General features: G+C 35.7%; 1 protein-coding gene across 1 annotated transcript in view; it reads left to right on the top strand.

Moving 5' to 3' along the window:
- The window catches only part of LOC109716394 (protein argonaute PNH1-like), a 63513-nt gene continuing 60717 nt past the window's right edge, over positions 11305-14100 (top strand). The window contains exon 1 of the mRNA XM_020241819.1: positions 11305-11811. The gene's annotated coding sequence lies outside the window, so the exon portion shown is untranslated. The remainder of the gene's footprint in view (positions 11812-14100) is intronic.

Genomic DNA, 14100 nt, shown 5'->3' with positions numbered 1-14100 from the left:
GAGAGGAGAGAATAAAGTGAGAATTTGAGGGGAGGGGAAGAAAAAAAAGAAAAGGTGGTGAGATAAAGTAAAGGGATGGTAACTTCTTGCGAAGATCAAAGGCGGGAAAAATAAAAAATAAAAAATAAAAAATAAAAAATAAAAATAAAAAGCTTGATTAGGGCTCATGAGAAGGGAATCAAGTGTGGGCAGAAGGGTCATGTGCTTATGCCCCTCCCCTGGTTCTTTGTACCTTTGGACACTCCTTGTACTAATTCATTTCAAAATATTACCATAACCCAAAAAGTACTCTGCCTGTCAGCTTCACCCATTTTACTTCTTTTTATTTGTCCTTATTTGTGTTGGGTATTCTAGCCACCTACTAAGCTTCTAATTAACCCTCTAATATATATATATATATATATATATATATATATATTGGTCGTAGTTACACACAAATAATGCCGACTAATTGATGTAACTCCGAGAAATGACATATTAGTTTTCTGTAATATTGCTTTCGTACGTATACTCTTTTTACTTGACAGAAGATTTTAGATTGAGCCTATTTATTTGGATCGGCTGAAGGTTTATGAAGAATCGTTGCATTCTCTTTCAAGAAAAATTGCGGCCGCAGCTTTTTGTATAATAGTAGAACCATTAAATCGAAGGTTATCCTATTGAGATTTAGTTACAGCAAAAGAAGCTTTGTATTGATAGCATAGCTTATACTATTTGATTGTTGAAATTTATTTTCAACTTCCCAGTGCAACAGAAGCACTAAAAATGACAATTGCAAATGCTAGACTTTCCTTCCTAGGTACAGCGAAAATGACATAAAAACCAACCAAAAGAAGCATTTACTCCAATTTAATATTAAAAATGGTTTATACACAAGATATACCAACGAAAGAATCACATGATGTCTTTTAGATAGCCCGGAACCCTATTTGCACTTTAAAATTTTAAATAACTATTTAAAAGATGTCCATAGATGCCGAGTTAATAATTTTATCAGGACCATGATTCTTGTATGATTAATCAATGAAGCAAATGATAAAGCCATAAAAGCATATACCACACATAATTCAAGCAAGATATGCAGAGATTCTCTCTCCTCTCACACACAAGGAGCCCATTTTTTTTATTAAAAAAAAAAAAGAGGAAAAGAAAAGAAAAGGAAAAGGGAGGTCCTTTCTTTGTTGTCAAAAGGTACACAATGGAACCCTTCACACACACAACACAATTTGCATTCACAAGGAAGGCAAGATAGGGTATCTAATCAAAGCCCCAAAGGATATTAATGTGTTAGGGTTTATCCTAAGTAAGGAATATCTTAAATGGGTGACCAACACACAAACATTGTGCTTTAGAGTATCCCCCTCTTGGTTTAAAAAGAACATTAAAGAAGGCAAGAGGAGAGCTGGGAATCTCCCTCCCTGCTACTACTGCTAGCTTTTGGAGGAAGTGGGTAGGAAGCTAAGAAGATTCCTCTAAACATTAGAGAGAGAAAAGAGTTTCGACAGAAAGAGAGAGAGAGAGAGAGAGAGAGAGAGAGAGGAAAAAAAAACAAAAAAAAAAAGGTAAACATGTCTTGAGAAATCATCAAAGGTACGTTAGACCATTTTGAAGAAGAACCTAAACTTGAAATCTTTCTATATATATAGTTATTTTAGTTAGTTAATTCAAAAAACTTTAATAAATTTAATTATTAGTATTATCGGTTAGTTATTCCAGATTCATTTGTTGATTAATGATTAAGCTGTCTCATTTCTTAGAATCACTAATAAATTTAATAAAACTTTTAACATTGGCACCTGATTTTAAGAGCATGCTAGCTAGAAATAATAAAAAGTAAAGTTAAGAAGGTCATTTAATTAGAAACAGCAGATAGGCTTTTTAAGAGAAAGGTAGCATTTTATATGGTTCGTTAAATTTTTTACAAAATTGAACTTAACTAGCTGAAAACATAGGACAATTAGGTTTTTCAACTTAAAATCTTGAATAATAATTATTAAGTTTTTTGTCACTTATGCTAAAATAATACCGTTTATATATATAGTTGGGGTTCCTCATACATTATTAACTAGAAGAATTTTAAAGAGAGAGAGAGAGAGTGAGAGTGTGTGTGTGTGTGTGGTTGCATCGAATTCGCTGTGCAATAATGAGGGTTGGGCCCTTTCACCATTCAGCTTCAGGTACAAGGCTCCAACCCATGCCTTTTGTGAGGATTCTCTTCTTCTCTCTCTCTCTTCGTCGTGTTTCTCTCTCTAAACTCTCTTTGGAAAGGGAGAGAGAAAGAGAGAGGGTGGGATTCTCCTCGTGACACGTGTCGGTCATATTCTCCCAAATCGTCCTGTTGAATATCCCTTTTGTCTGGTGCGCGGGAAGGGAATATTCCCATCGGGCCGTGGAGAATAAGGTGTGTGTTATCCTCTTTTATTCTATTCTTGTGGGATAAGCTTATAGGTTATCTAAAGTGGTGGGATAATTCGGTGCTTAGCACGTAAAGAACGGCCGTGGGCTTGTGAGGAATCGAAGAGGATGCTAAATTGCCAATTAAGATTGTGTGAGAATGGGACCACCTGTATATTATTATTATTATTATTATTATTATTATTATTATTATCATTATATACATAGAATTTGGTTTCTCAATGTGAATATATATATATAGGCTAGATTTGGGTTATTGATCGATCAGTTTGTGTCCCGAAACTGAATAGTTAGTCTTAAAAGCATGACTTGATGCAACCACTTAGTCGCATGGTTACTCGGAACAAGTCGCAGCCTAATTAGACAACTAAACTGCTATTTGAAATGAAGATTAATTAAGTAACGTGATCTTAATTATTTCTGAGCAAAGCAAAAAAGGGGAAAACTTGAGATAACAAAGTTAGCCTTACAAAGTAAATTTTCTTTAAATTAGCAAGCAATTTGAAAAAAAGTAACTTATGAGAGCCATATTAATTAGGGCTTTAATTAAAAGTGATCTGTAGAAAATGCAGAAATTAATATTAGTTGGTCATTATGTTTCAATTATCTCATGTTTGTTTTTTCCACAGAGCTTAATAATGCAATTAGGACTCTAATTGTTGTTGGAAGTGAAAAAGCAAATTGTCATCGCAACACAAGACATATCTATACAAATCTTCAATAAAATCATAAACTTGTTAGCATAAAGATCTTTCCTTTTTTTACATTCTTTTTTTGAGAAAAGAGATTTAAAGAGTTAGTTTTGCGGTTCGCAAGGTAATCTATAGTCAATTGAGCTCTGAAACATAGTCACACGCGTAGATCAACCAAATATGCCATTTATTCTTCTAATCTAAACTAGACAAAAGATGTCGCACCAAGTGCCATAATATTCAACAACTTTATCTTAAAGTTCTTTGATTTACCTTCTTTATTGAATGACGGTTTATGGCAATAAAATGAAAGGTTATTAAGAAAGGAACGGAACCTGGAATATAAGATTGATGAGAAGTCATTTCCATTCCTTAGCTCCCCACATGGCATCTTCACAGATGAGCTACTAATGCTGAGAATTTTTAGTGGGGTACAGAGAAGTGCTTCTCGAATTTGCTTAACGGGACTACTTCGACTAAATGTGATTTGATGTCCAAATTAACATCGAAGTGTGATTTCACTGTAGCAGTCTACTTCCGACTCTCTTTTTCAATTTTAGTAAAGATGGTAATTAAAGTATACCCTTCACAACTTTAAGACTCGATAGGATTCGTAAGTGCTCCAAAGTGCCGTGACTATCCATTAATTTGTTACGTTAATTATGAACAAGGCTAATGAGGCAAAGTTTCAGATTCTTATGTACTAGATCATGATAGGAAACCAGATTTTTTATCTTACCAGCTTAAGATATTCGTTACTACTGTTTATCACATCTTTTTGATAGACCCCATGTACATTTTAATATGATCGCCTTATTATTGTTAATTTTTTATTAGTTACATCGAAATTTATGAGCAATTATAGGATTTAATTAATGACCAACTTTCCGCGAGGTTCTTACTTGCACTTTTTTCTGCTTCTAAGAAGGCGGAGAAGATGTCTAGAAGGACAACTCCGCCGCGAGGGCTAGCCAATGTTAAAAAAGTAAGTCCTCACCCCAAGCTTGAAGGTAATTATCTGATTGTATAGATCATTTATGGTTACATGAACCTCAAACTTTCAAATGTGTGGATAAAGTTATTAAAAATTTTCGTTCATAGCGAGCTTTTTTCTCTTTGTTTTGTTTTGTTTTGTTTTGTTTTTTATTTTACATTTTGTTGGCACATCTAATAGTAAGGAGAAATAAGTACAAAAGCAAGGGGGTGAGGAGGAGGGGAGACCTTGAGGACAATTTGTAAGTACTAAGTAGAACCATTTGAACAGTCAGATTCCTGGCTAGACCCTGCATCAAATGATCATTTTTTCAGTTGCAAGGCAGGCAAGTATTTTTAGGAGTATCTTTCTACACTTTCCTTACCAGGTTCTAAAAAACAAGAGGGTAGTTCCAAGTACCTGGAATAGTTCACCACTACAGGTTTATCAGTGCCAAATCAAAACCATGATTTTCCAAGCATATAGACTAGAGGAAAGAACCCAAAAAAGCTGGTGATCTATCTCTTGCAAATGGATAAGGTCACAAGTCATTTTAGGAGGGGATCTATGCCCTTGAGCTTTACAAGTTTAAGGACAAGCAAAGTGCTTATTGTAAAGCATCTGAAGAGCTAGGGAATCCCCTTTTACAGGAACTTTATTAGCCAATTAAAGTACCCTGCAGAGACAGCAAGAAGATGTACTCGCTAGCTAGCTATGTTGAGACACTTCTTAATGGAAATAATTTAACAATCATATGTAGATCAGAAAGAGAGGTGATTGATGTAGCTTGTCTTTCTCCTTGGCAATCTCATCTGAACTAGTTGGGTCAACTCGGTTCTATCATATGAGTTAGTACTAAGTCAAGATCACTTGATTCACAGGCAAATTGGGTTCGGTAGAAATGACGTGCCTAATAAAATATATAATACTTCAACCAGTTTGTCCTGTAAGATAAAGTGGGGTTTGAGTCGATAATTTGTCCACGTTTACCAATCTATGGATCACGGAGGAGTTAGTTTGGGTTCTTGACTCGTTCGTGCATGATTTGACCCTTTTGAACAGTTTTATTGGAAACGATAGGATTCTGAAAGAACTCTCATGCAAGCTCTTTATTTCATAGATTGGACTCTATAAATAAGTTAACACACCCACGGACTAAATATGTATCTGGTTTAATTGATTTTTTCTTTCTTTTCTTCTACTTTTTTTTTTTTTTTTTTTTTTTTCATCGTGACATTGACGGTAACAGCTGTAAGGAATAGGCATAGTAGTGAAGAATGAAAGGTTGGTTTTGAATCTGTCCTACGCAGTATGCGAACGCCTGAACCGAGTAAGAGGCCCATTGTGCGAAGCCTAAAGAGAGCCCGGGCCACCATAATGGCAAGCAAAAGTTATGGCCTTTTCGGCCCGATTGACGGTACACGATAAGTACCAACAAAAGGCTTCTATGGCCCGGCCCAGTGCAACAGTTGGTAAATAAGGTGGAAGTGCGCTGATTGTACTGGGCTCTCAATTGCGAGATGAAGCTGGATCACAAGAGGCTATTGGGCTGGGCCTCCTAGACCGCTAATCTATGATCTAAATGATTGAAGCGATGATTCTTATTAACTAGCAGTCCTTCTATAGTATAGACGAGTCACGAGCGGCAGGATAGTCACGAACTCACGATTCCACCCCACAGGGCTGTGTGTAATCTGGGCGCCCAGTGGTATGGTATGAATTGAGAGTTGAGAATACTATAGGTAAAGCGAGATATGTGGCATTTGGCATTTGATAAGTTCCATAGATAAGTACTGCCATTGGTACTTTCAAAGATTTTTTTAAAAAAAGTTTTTTTTTTTTGGAGATAGAGTGGTAGCATATTACCACTTTGTTTTTTTTTTTTTTTTTTTAATAAGTGAACTTAAGAAGACATATTAACTAATTATACTTCAAAGTTGGGATCTTGGATAGTAATTGTCAAATTCTTTGATTGAAATATACATATGTCGTGCAATGATTAATTTACATAGTGTGACCACCACATCATATAAAAGAGCCACCCTCCACATTAGGAGTACCCAAAACATAAATGGCTCATTAACAACACGGATTTCTACCCCCCGACAAAATTTAGAAATTGTAACTCTTCGGTGCAAAATCAGAAGGGAAGTGTACTATGCACGCATATATGCATGCACAAGGTTTAAATTCTAGAGTCGACCATTTTCCACAAAAATGACAGATTTTTTTTTGCATATGTTTGGAATCATCAATTTTTTAGTGCTTGATATATTATTACAGATAATACATATTTGCAAACCCCATGCGTGAACCTCACATGCTTATGACTTTAATTTGTCTCTTATGTATTTAACATGCGATAGAGATCGAATTCAAACTCAATCAAAAAACTTAAGCTGTTAGGCGGAAATACTTTCTATGGCATATATAGGTATAGATTTTTTTTTTTCGTATCTGATATAAGTTACGTATTCTTCTTAATTAACAATGTGTACATAAAATAATTATATATTTTCCAGTTTCTATCAAATTTCAACAGCCCATATTGTAGGGGGTCCACTGTTGTTACATCTGGGGTCACCCTTATTATTTTATTATATATAAAAAGCACCAAAGAATAAAGTGAGTGGGCAACCTATTCTGGTAGTAGTCTTTGTTGGTGTTCAAAGCAATTGCTGTGGAGTAACTGTTGCGATTTGCCTTTTAGTACATCAAATGCATGCAGACTAGGTTGATTTTCCAGCTGAGTAGCTGACCACTAATCCATTCCTCGCTATTGCCAGGTCTTACTGACTTGTTGCAAACATTCTCTCTTTTTCTTTTCTTTTTTTCCACTCATATGTACACTACTGTGTACATTAGTTTTGGCTGACATACTCTAAACTATTTTCCTATCAAATCAATCATGTGAATTGTGTTCTTCCGAATGCAGTTTTTAGATTTCAGAAAAAAAAAAAAGAAACCCAGTTTGAAAAGGGCAACGAAAATTAATAGTTCTTAAAAGGTTCCAAAGTTTATTTTAACTTGTTGCAGTAATATGCTTGTTTGCGTAATATTGACTAGTTATAGTTAATGCTAGCTATTTAAGGGAGTGGGTAGCTAGGATATATTACGCAAGAAATACTATAAATTAATAGGTTGATGGTTCGATTGAGAAGTGGGCATGGGAGACAACATTCTCTTTGGTACCAGTAGGTATATATAGGATCACATGGAGGCGACTAAGGCACGCATGCCACCATGGTGTGGAGGGGGAGGGGCCAAATGAAATGAGAGAGGTGAGTGTGACATGACATGCACCATACCATGCATGGTATTGAATAAAACGCCTGTAACCAGTGCAACATACATGCCTATCTATATACTCGTGCTCGGCTTTTATCAATGTAGGGGAGGAAAAAGTTAGTGGTGGAGAGTGAGAGAGGAGAGATCGAGAGGGAGAAGAGAGAAGGGAGAGAAATGGTCTGGCCCATTTCCTTTTGATCATCACTGACGCTACGGTCGGTCAAAGCACTAGCTCGTTGTATACATGCGTGCATGGCATTCCCTTTCCATCTCCCCGAGAGAGAGAGAGAGAGAGAGAGATCGAGAGAGAGAGTATTGCACACTTTTGTGCACAGTAATTTTTTTTCTAGTAAGCTCATATATATACGAAAGTTGCCGCCATTGCCATACCATATATATATCCGCGAGAGAGTGAGAAAGTATTGCATGCACACTTTTGTAGACAGTAATTTTTTACTAATAAGTTAATTTCTTTGAAAAAGACAATAAGTTATTCGATTTGTTTATTTTTATTTATAAATAAATTTAGCTAGAAATGTAATCTAACCATTAAAGCATTAGTCGACTGCGTTAGTTACTGTCGGTAATTTTTACTACTAAGTTGGCGTACCAAAGTTGCTGGCATGTAAATACGCATGTGTGAGATAATCACTCTCGATTATTGACAAAAATGGATTATATTAATTCTAGTTTGTTGACGATAAGTAGGCCTTGCAACCCTGTACTTATGGTCATTCTCTACACACACCCCTCTCTGAGGGGAAAAATGAAAAAGAAAAATGTAACTCTTGAGAGATCGACACACTTATTCATGTGAAAGACTCCATTATGCTGGATTAGAACTCATGATTTTATACTCTTACGTATTATGGTATCTAAGAAAAAATATACTATATATTTGTGTGCGCAAAAGTGTACGTGGTATAAATTTTGTACACAGCCATCAAAGAACTTGTACATTATTTTCTTAATTTTTTATAATAAAATATTGATAAAGTTAGTGCGAAAATATTGTTCCTCAAGGTAGTGTTTGGTTGGGGAACAAAGGGGGGAATAAGCCCTTGTTCCCTCCTTTGTTCCCAAACGCAATATTTGTTGCCCGGGAATAGTAGTTCCAGGATTTCAAGAACAAGCCGGTATAAGGCTGGAACTGCTGTTCCACCTTTTTACTGGAACAAGCTTGTTCCTTGATGAGAACAAGATTAATTAAAATCTAAATTTAATTTTAATGATAGTAAATTATTAATTAATCTAATTAATATATTTAAATTATTATTTATTACTTTAATAATTAAGTAATTAATTAATTTATTATTTGTAATTAATTAATAATAATTAGATAATTATTATAATTAATTTATTAGTGATAATTAATTATTAATAATTAATAATTAATAATATTTATTATTATTTATTAATAATTACTATCCTTAATAATTAGATAATCGATTGTATTAATAATTTATTATTTATAATTAATTATTAATAATTATTAATTAGACAATCGCTATTATTATTAATTTATTATTTATAATTAATTAATGATAATTAATAATAATTATTATTATTTATTAATAATTATTAATAATTATTATCCTTAATAATTTAGATAATCGATATTATTATTAATTTATTATTTATAATTAATTATTAATAACTAGATAATAATTATATTAATTTATTATTCCTAATTTATTATTAATAAATATTAATAATAATTATAATAATTAGATAATCAATGTTATTATTAATAAAAATTAGATAATCGATATTATTATTAATTTATTATTAATAATTAATTAATAATAATAATTAATAATTATTATTTTTTATTAATAATTATCAATTATTATTATAATTAATTAGGTATTCAATATTATTAATTTATTATTTATAATTAAATATTAATAATTAAATTATTATTTATTTTTAAGTAATATTTTGATGTTAATTAATTACATAATACAAATTTAATTTCAAATTATAACTTTTATTCCTCTTGTTCCAATCTAACCATTTAAATACTATTTATCTTATCCCTAGGAACAACCCAATTTTCATCCAAACGGAAAATTGGTCTAGTTCCTGCTTATACCTGAACTTGTACCTATCCCTGGAACTAGCAATTCTTACTTATACCCGAACCAAACGCAGCCCAAGAGTGTAAATTTTACATCCATTTCTTTGATGCATAGATAGAAATCAAAAGGTTTTAGTGATTTATGCTTCAAGAAAAAAAAAATATTCTGCAATAGTGTATTAAGTATGATAAAAGTTGAATGAACAATAGCCTATATCATACCGACCGTCCTTAACACAAGTGGCAAAGGGCTTGAAGGTTGGTACCGGAGATTCCAAATTTGAATCCTAGTTAATTCGTATTTTTAAATTTATTTCTAAATAAAATAAACGAATCAGGTAGCATACTATCTATCTCTAAAAAAAAAAAAAACAATACCCTATACCATAAGCCTATGTATGATTCCTCCACATGGATTCATTGGTTGGGTTGAAGATCCTCAGCCATTTTCACAGTATTCGAATTCTCTGCATCAGTGGTGTGGCAAGGATGAAGTACAATAGTAGGATTACGATAATAATGATCACTAATTAAGAGAGGCTCCACATCAAAAAGTCTAATATATCACTTATCATGCCTACCAATTGATAACAAGTTCCCCATGTTAATTAGTTGGATGTTGGGATGACTAGGTATCCCCAATAAAATGTGCGGTAACGTGCAAGAGAGAATTGTATGTTGGGTCTGGCTTGCTCACAATCATAACGTGTGTGCTCCTTTTGATTCAAAGTGGAATCTCATATCTTGAAAAGAAAATACTAATTAATTATTCTAAACAGTAGTTATTAAATTTATAATATATTAATCTATTTTTCTAAAAGAATATTTCTACCACTTTGATTTCTTTATTGACAGTAGTTTTATTTTTTTTACTACGCTTTTTTTTTTTTTTTTTTTTTAATAAGTGAACTTAAGAAGACATATTAACTAATTATACTTCAAAGTTGGGATCTTGGATAGTAATTGTCAAATTCTTTGATTGAAATATACATATGTCGTGCAATGATTAATTTACATAGTGTGACCACCACATCATATAANAATAATTAAGCTTTGAGTTTGGAATATTGGGTACCAACCAATTAGTCTTTTATCACTTGCGTTAGGACGGTTGTTTTTTACTATATTTTATTGCTCATCAAGATGCCATATTAATTATTACCGACTGTTCCTAGCGCAAGTAGCAAAGGATTTAGTAGTTGGTATCCGAGATCCCAAATTAAAATCCTAGTTGATTCACATTTTCAGTTAAATTTATTTCTGAATGAAATAAAAAAGCGGATAGCATGCTAGTACAAGTGGAAAAAGATTTGATAGTTGGTACTCGATGTCTCAAGTTTGAATTATAATTAATTTATATTTCTAACGAAGTTTATTTTTTTAAAAAATAAATAAAATAAATAGTATGCTATTTTTTTTAAAAAAAAATTTGAACTTAGTTACCTAAGGTTGATTTTGTACCTCAACACTTAAAAGAGGGAAAGGAATTAAACCTTTTGATCATACAAATCGAAATCATCAAACACACAGGTGGAAAGTAAAATGAATTAAAATATTTTTTAGTTGGATATCGTGTTTTGTTAATATACTGATATATATTGTATACACATCAGTGTCATATCTAGAAGAAGATAATGCATGAGGCATGTACTTGGACTACATCTAATCACAACACATCATGGATTCATGGGGCGTCGAACTCAGCCTTATAAGCCGTCCGATCACCAGTCCCGCGCCCATCAAACGGACGCCGTACCGTCCGATCCACGGCGTACCCTCCCTCCAACCCCAGATCAAAGTAAGCATAATCCCCGCCTCGCGAGCGGCGCCCGCGAACCGAAACCCAAATNCCACCCCCTCTCTCTCTCTCTCTCTCTCTCTCTAGAGTGCGCGTGCTTTCGAGGCCACACATCTGAGACATTCTCTGCACCCGACGCCTCAATCTCCACGCCTCTTTCTCTCACTCCTTTCCTTTTTATCTCTTATAAAAAACAAAAGAAAAGTTATAGATTATGGAGAGCTCTCCATAGAGAGGGGGAGGAGCTAAGGATGGGAGAGCAGTGAACGTGTAGCTTTAACTACAACGGGTGGATGGGGTCTGAGTTATTTTAATGACTCTTCGAGAAGAGCGTAGAGGAAGAAGAAGAAGTGGGCAAACACTTATTAATCAATTCCAAGCGCACGCTCGCTCGCTCCCTCCCTCCCTCATCAAAAAGAGCTCCGCTCCTCGAATCCAGCAGAGGCTCCAATCCATCGACCGAGCTCTCTCTTGCTCTCTATCTTACTCGTTCTTCTTCATCTTCACTCATCCGATCGACCACCGGGGGTTGCTTCCGATCCGATCCATCGCGCTCGAGGACGAGGTTTGTGATCTTTTTAATTAATTTCGTTCGCCTTTTTCTTTATTTTTTTGAACGATTTGGTGATTTGTGGAATTCTTCGTTTCGTTGCTTAGGGGTTTTTGAACGATTCTCACACACTATAAGTAGGGAGAAAGATTAATTAGAAGCTTCTTATTTCGAGATTGTAGTATACCCGATCTTCGAGTTCTCTGTGCCCGTTTTGTTCTTCTCGATCGGTCTGCTCCCCGGTAGCGATTTGCTTTGCATTGAAGTTTTTAATCCAGCTGGTATATATATATATATATATATATATATATATATATATATATATATATATATATATATATTCATAAGCTCTTGTTTTAATTTTGAACTCAGATTTGGCTTTAATTGATGGATCTGAGTGGGAGCTCGTCCTCCGATCTGATCTGTTCTGATCATATCTGCTACATTTTCGTAGAACAGGAGGTGATCAGCTGAGGAACAAAGAATATCCTCTTCGCCTATTTTTCTCTCTCTCTCTCTATAGTTAGTAATTAAGAGCTAAAGACAAAGATACGGAGTTTGTGAGCTTCTATGCTACTGTTATGTTAATGGTGGTCGAGTACATAGCATTAAAGGCTGAGAGACCTCTTCTCTTTTCTCTCTCTTTCTCTGCTGTTTCCTTTCACTTTCTCTATCTTTTTTGCTCCTTTTATTTTTCCCTTTTAATTTTCCTTTTTGCCTTTATTTTTATTCTCAATCTAGAGAGAGAGAGCGAGCGAACAGGCTTTTTTCATGGCTAGGACCCTGTAGCTAGACCGTGAAGCAAAAGGTTGGTTCAGCGCCTAAACCCCTCACGACTGTTAATAAGATCTCCACTCTCTCGTCTCCTCCTCTTTGTATCCATTATATCCTCCTCTAGTCCCCCCCTCTCTCTCTCCCTCTCTCTCTCTCTCTCTCTCTCTCTCCTATTCAAACCCCCCTCGCAGCCTCTCATCATTGCCCTTCCTGTTTTCTAGCTCTCGTCGTTTTCGCCCCTCTCACTCTCTCCTTCTCTCAGTAAACGTGAATGCGCATACGGTTTCCACTACTCAGCAGCGGTAAGCTCACCCCCTCAGTAATGTTTCTCTGCGCATTTGTAGCCGTTTGATTGATACCACCGTACAGGGCCGTGACCGTTAAGATTCTCGTCTGCGACCTTAGTTGGTCTAAAGCCCAGCTTCGTATGCTTTTCCGCTGCCCTCGTTTCGCCTGGAGGAACCGGAGTCCTCCATCTTGTGATCGTGCATTCTACTGCATTTTCCGACTCTTAAAGCCGACATGTCGTGCCCTAGGCGGATACCGTCGGTGAGTGTATCACGAATGTTAGCTGCACCCGGTTCCCGGGCATGGAGTTGCACCGAGTGCGCGCATTAATTTGTACCTTTTCTGGGTTGAGGTGTCGCGTGGCAATCGGTTGTAGCGCGTGCTGAGGAGAGAGGTTGGGCGGGCCCCCGGGTGGCCGATACACGCACGCTTGCTTGTAAGTGGTGGCGTGGTTCGTCAAATGTCATCATCATCTCTCTTCTTATTAGGGTTTCCCCACAACTTTTGCAGTTACCTTTCTATTCTCTCTATGCACACACACACCACCATCTCATCTCGGCTCTCTCTCCCTTATTCGATCTCCTTCTCGGCGTCGTCGGCGTCGTCGTCATCATCGTCATCATCATCATAATCTCTTCTCTAGCCGAGTGTATCGGAAAAGAATACAAATGGGTATGAGTGGATTTTTGCTCTTTCGGGGGCGATCTCTGAAGCGTGAAAATGACGTTAGCTGCTTTTACAAATTAAAGCGGCCTCTTTCTTTATATTATTGGGACCCCACTTCCCACACACACAAGCACGCCCGCAAAGCTTTATTTCTAGCGGGCCCCTTTATTGTGTGTGCTGTAGCGGTACATCGCGTTCCACTCTGTCTCGCCCAGCTAGTTCGTGTACCTGTAAGGCTGTAGCATCGGTTTGGTCCTAAAATAGCTCGCGGCTGGCCCAAGTAAAGATGAACGTGGCTTAGACTTGTGACCAATCGTCCTGTTTAGCAAAAGTCTAATTGGAGATCAAATAAAATGGCACGCCCAGCAGGCCCAATTGAAATTAGCCCACCTGATTAAAATTAAAATCATTATTATTTCTCAGCAGTGCGTTCCGATTTCAGAACGCACCACATACATTGCAGTATTTTGCGGGGCTTGCTAGCCCGGCAACGCATCCCGATTTCAGATCGCACCACGGAGACGCCAGTATATGTTTTGCGGTAGTGGGCTGCACCGCACTGAAAATAAAAAAAAT

The sequence above is a fragment of the Ananas comosus genome, linkage group 10 (assembly GCF_001540865.1).
Source record: "Ananas comosus cultivar F153 linkage group 10, ASM154086v1, whole genome shotgun sequence".
NCBI classification, from domain to species: Eukaryota; Viridiplantae; Streptophyta; class Magnoliopsida; order Poales; family Bromeliaceae; genus Ananas; species Ananas comosus.
Note: the sequence above shows the minus strand (reverse complement) of the source record. Positions and strands in the feature narration are given on the sequence as shown.